Source organism: Saimiri boliviensis, chromosome Y, assembly GCF_048565385.1.
Source record: "Saimiri boliviensis isolate mSaiBol1 chromosome Y, mSaiBol1.pri, whole genome shotgun sequence".
In the NCBI taxonomy this organism is placed as follows: domain Eukaryota; kingdom Metazoa; phylum Chordata; class Mammalia; order Primates; family Cebidae; genus Saimiri; species Saimiri boliviensis.
The window spans coordinates 9,690,779-9,695,796 of NC_133471.1; the positions used below are offsets into that span (position 1 = coordinate 9,690,779).

At 34.9% G+C, this 5,018-nt stretch overlaps 1 pseudogene; it reads left to right on the forward strand.

Moving 5' to 3' along the window:
- The first annotated feature begins 257 nt into the window (after positions 1 to 257).
- LOC141583062 (heat shock transcription factor, Y-linked-like) lies at positions 258 to 1,925 on the forward strand (annotated as a pseudogene).
- Positions 1,926 to 5,018: the final 3,093 nt, after the last annotated feature.

The window sequence follows — 5,018 nt, forward strand, 5'->3', positions numbered from 1 at the left end:
TGGAACAAATCTAGTGAGAGTGTGTGTGTCAGTGAGAAACTTCCATGTATTTCAGGTACTGAGGACATTATTTATTTAATTTCATGTGTGTTGCTAGGAGACCAAAGCCCCCTTGTGATGTCATAGCTACTCAAATTGAGAACCATTGTAGTGGTCTAGATTACTTTACCTGCTTAGGCCTACTGCAGCAGGTTTTCAAACCACAGTGTTGAAAACCATGAAGGCTGGAGGATTAGGTGAGAAAATATTTATTTGAGATGGAAGATATTTCTTCAGAAATTCAAGATGTTTCTCCTAAAGTTAAATCGACTGCTTCAGAAGCTTCCACTAGGTTTCTGTTGGGTGAAGACATATTCTCTGAAGACTCCGACTTAAGGTCAATAATTGAAGAAAATGCTTTTCAGGTTTTGTCACAAGGATCCTTGATAAAAAGTCCATGTTACACAGTTTGTGTCTCTGAGCTAGATAAGGGTAATGATTTTATTTCTCAGACTTTTCCGAGAAAACTTTGGAAAATAGTTGAAAGTGACCAGTTCAAGTCCAAATCATGGGATGAGGATGGAACTTGCATAGTGATTCATGAAGAACTTTCGAGAAAGAAATTCTGGAAAGAAAAGATCCTTACAGAATATTTAAAGCTGAGAGTATAAAAAGCTTAGTTTGACAGCTCAACCTTTATGGATTCAGTAAAATTCGACAGAATTTTCAAAGATCTGCTTTTCTAGCAGATTTTCTGGAAGAAGAAAAAGAAGTCCCCATTGTAAGCAAGGTATTTAAAACATTTCAGTGGTCTCTTTATGTAGAGTATATAGGTAATTTTATTTTGTACATCAGTAAATATGTTGATACATGCAGTAAGTTTAGATTTTGTAAATTATATAAACATCGAAGTAAAAATTGTTTAAGATTTTACAATCACTGAGGGCAGCTTCTGCATTAAACTTTCCAGGTTTCAAGAAATTTTTAACAACTCTGAATCTTACCAATAAACTCCAGATAAATTTACCAAAGCCAATAATGAAATGTAACTATTATTATGTAACATGTTTTTACTCAAGGGCTTGACAATTTGAGTGCACTTTCTCCCCAAAAGGCACGTTCCTGGAAAGAATAAACAATGTTCCTGCATCATTTGATGACATTAACTTTGTGTTATAAGACAGAAATCTGAGTTTTTTGTGTTATATGTGCTATTGCCACTTTTTTCTTGGTTTAAAATGACACTGAATTACTTTCTCTTTTGCTTTTAGTTAAAAGTCTATTGTAACCCAAATTTCAAACGTGGCTATCCTCAACTTTCAGTAAAAATGAAAAGAAGAATTGGGATTAGAAGTGCTTCTCTTGTGTCTACTTTATTCACTGAAGGTTTCAATAAGAAGCACTTTAGAGCAGGGGTTGACACAGATAATCATAATTCTGTATTAATTGCTGAAACTAGTGGAGAAGGATCATTTTCAACCTCTACAAATGTAAATATGCCTCTGATAAGAAAACCTTCCGTCAGCCAAAGAATTGCCAGTTCGCCTGACACAACCAGAAGTGGCTTTCCTCCTACTCCATCTTCAACTTCATTTGGACCAACAGAATGCATTGCAACAAATCAAAATGCTATTTTAAATCAGTTGGCCAGTATTCATATGCGATCTCATAGCACCTACATACAAACAAATGACCACACCTTTAATTGCATTACAACCATAACTTCTCTATACCAAATCATATCTTCCTCACAAAATAGTCTTTTAGAGTTGATAGTGAAACCATCAACTTTTCCAAGCAGATATCCTGAGGTGTCAATAAATGAGACTCCTTATCCTAACCTGCTACCAGCAGGCAACCTGTGGTTGCTAGGGCCCATGATAGCTGATATATCTGCTGATTCTTCTTTCAAGCCAGCTTTTCAACTATCTTCACTGGGAAAATAAAACCCTACTTACAACTGATACTAGAGTGACACTAAAAGAGTACCATATAATGCACAACCATAGAGACTAACATTTTCCTTGAAAAAAATGCAAAAATTCTGCAATTATCTTCTTGAACAATAAAATTACATGTTTACCCTTATGGTTGCTTTTTATTTATTTCTAAACATATGGTTAAGAGTGAAATTGTGTTGCATTTTGTTTAATTTAAAACATATATTGAACGGATATACATATTTGTATGGCTAATATATATAAGATACATACATATACAGTATAGTATATTTTATATGTGTGGTGTGGTGTGTGTGTGAGTGTGTGTGTGTGTGTGTGTGTGTGTGTGTGTGTGTGTGTGCTTTTGATTATTTGGCAATAACTTTGCCATATCCCTTGGTAAGGTCGTTCAGTTATCTACAGAGAGAAAGAAATAATAGTCTTTTAGGCAATTTTCTGCTGCAATAGCCCAATGTTACTGATGGAGTTATTTGGAAAAAGACTTATTCTGCTCATGTTTCTGAAGGCTGGAAATTCCAAAGGGCTGCATCTGGTGAGGCTTTCTTTCCATGACAAGCAATCAACATAAAGTGAAGGACATGTGATGAAGAAAAAATCAAGACCGAATTCATCATTTGATCCAAAGTCCACTCACAAAATAACTAAAGTGCTCTCCAGATAAAGTCAACAATGCCGTTGTCAAGGTGTATCCTCATGACTAATTACCTCTCAAAGGTCCTACCTTCCATGGCTATCACAATGACCAGGGACTGTCTATGAAAAATTTGGAGAGGGCATTCAAAACCACAGCAACAGGTAAGGGAAAATGAATAAAGTGGAAATAGTAAAATGTAATAAGTGACTTCTCAATTAGTCTGGCCTTAAAAAATTTTGGGACTAAATTGGGTTTGCACAGGACCAGATGCTCAAATATGCAGACACATACACACACAGAGACTCCCCACCCACCCCCGCCACACACACGATTTAGAAATGGGTTATAAAATGCATTATATAGTTTCCTATTTATCAATTGCTTTCCCCCATTATCTCAAGCTTCGATTGTAGTAGACAGACTTTTTTCATTACAGTTTATATGCAGTGAGTTCAGTAACTATAATCAAATTTGTTTGTGTCATCACTTGATTTACAAAGTTCATGTTATATTATTCACGTGAGTGGCATCACTGTCAGAATATGCTGAAATTTTACAGTTAGCGTTAGCCATAATCATTTTTAAAATATTTTTTATCAAAACATTTCAACAGATTTGTGTCTTTAATTATCTTCTGCAGGAGTCCCTTTCATGTTTTCTAATGCACAATTTTTTTTCTTCTTTCTCTTTTTATTTCCTTTTTCCTCCCTTTTTCTCTTCCTCTTCCTCTTTCTTTTCCACTTTCTTATCTCCTTTTTCTTTTCCTCCTTCCTCTTTATTCTTTCTTTTTTTCTTCTTCTTCCTTCCTCCTCCTCCTCCTTCTCCTCCTCCTTCTTCCTCTTCTTCTTCTTTTTCTTTTTCTTCTTCTTCTTCTTCTTCTTCTTCTTCTTCTTCTTCTTCTTCTTCTTCTTCTTCTTCTTCTTCTTCTTCTTCTTCTTCTTCTTCCTCTTCTTCTTCTTCTTATTCCTCTTCTCCTCCTCCTCCTTCTTTTTCTTCTTCTTCTTCTTGTCTTATTCTTATTCTTTCTTCTTCTTCTTCTCCTTCTCCCTCTCCTTCTCCTCCTCCTCCTCCTCCTTCTTCTTTTTTTTTCTTATTCTTATTCTTATGCTTCTTCTTTCTCTTTTTCTTTCTTTTTCTTTTTTTTTTTTTTTTTTTTTTTTTTTCCTAAGGCAGAATCTGGCTGGGTTGCTCAGGCCAGAATGCAGTGGCACAATCTCAGCTCAATGTAAACTCAACCTCTGGCTTAAAGCAATTTTTGTCTGTCAGTCTCCTAAATATATGGAACTAGATGTGCAACAACCATTGGATAAATTTTAATATTGGCAAGGCTGGTCTTGAACCCTTGGACTCAGGTGATTCACCTGCCTTGACCTTTAAAAGTGCTGAGACACTATACCTGCCCTCTAGTGCACATTTTTATAACATTGGTTTCATGCTGAAAGCCAATTTGTAATTGTTTTTGTTGGTATTTAGTATGTTCATGTTTTTCTGTTTTAGCATGGTTTATGTGGACCCACATTCAGACAACTTTACTTTCAGCCATGAACACTCCCATCCTGTAACTATGGCCACCTTTCTCTCCTGGAGATAAAAGTATCTCTCCCTGTTTGCCTGCTTAAGACTTCTAATGCAGAAACATTATTTTTCCAGGAAGTATTTATCTATCAAATTAGTTTTCTTGTCTGCTTGTCTTAAAAATTCAGCACTGATGTAACACAGTACCTGGTATACATTAGTAGGGGTGTGTGTGTGTGTGTGTGTGTGTGTGTGTATGTGTGTACACACACACATATATATTTACATATATATTTATATGTATATATACATATAAATATATACATATAAATATTTACACGTATATATATGTATTTTATATGTATGTGTGTATATATATATACACACCGAGGACTGTAGCTGCACAACATTTCAAAAACAGCATTTTTCATGCATTTGACATATTGTAAAACTGCTGGTGTCACAAGCTAAATCTTGACAAGATTCATCATTCAGTTTTCTGGGATAGCTGGGATTTAAATGTGATATGGGTTTGGATGACAGATTTCTCAGACTATAATCTTATTGCTGCCATTCTACCATATGCATATATTTTCAAGTTGTGCCTAAGTATTAACTAATTAAAATCAATGACCCACATGAGAAATTCTGATTTCTTATCCTGTAATACCATGACGCAGCATAATTGTCTTTTCACCTATGTCCACATGCTATTAAATGACAGAACAGGTGAGGGAATGGAAGGCAGAAAACCACACTGCCATGTGTGTACCTATGCAACAATCTTGCATGTTCTTCACATGTACCCCAAAACCTAAAATGCAATAAAAATAAATAAACTAATTAATTAATTTAAAAAAAGATATATACCACATTTTAGTTCTCAAATTGTATTTTCAGAGGGTTGTCTGATAGACATGGTTAAATGC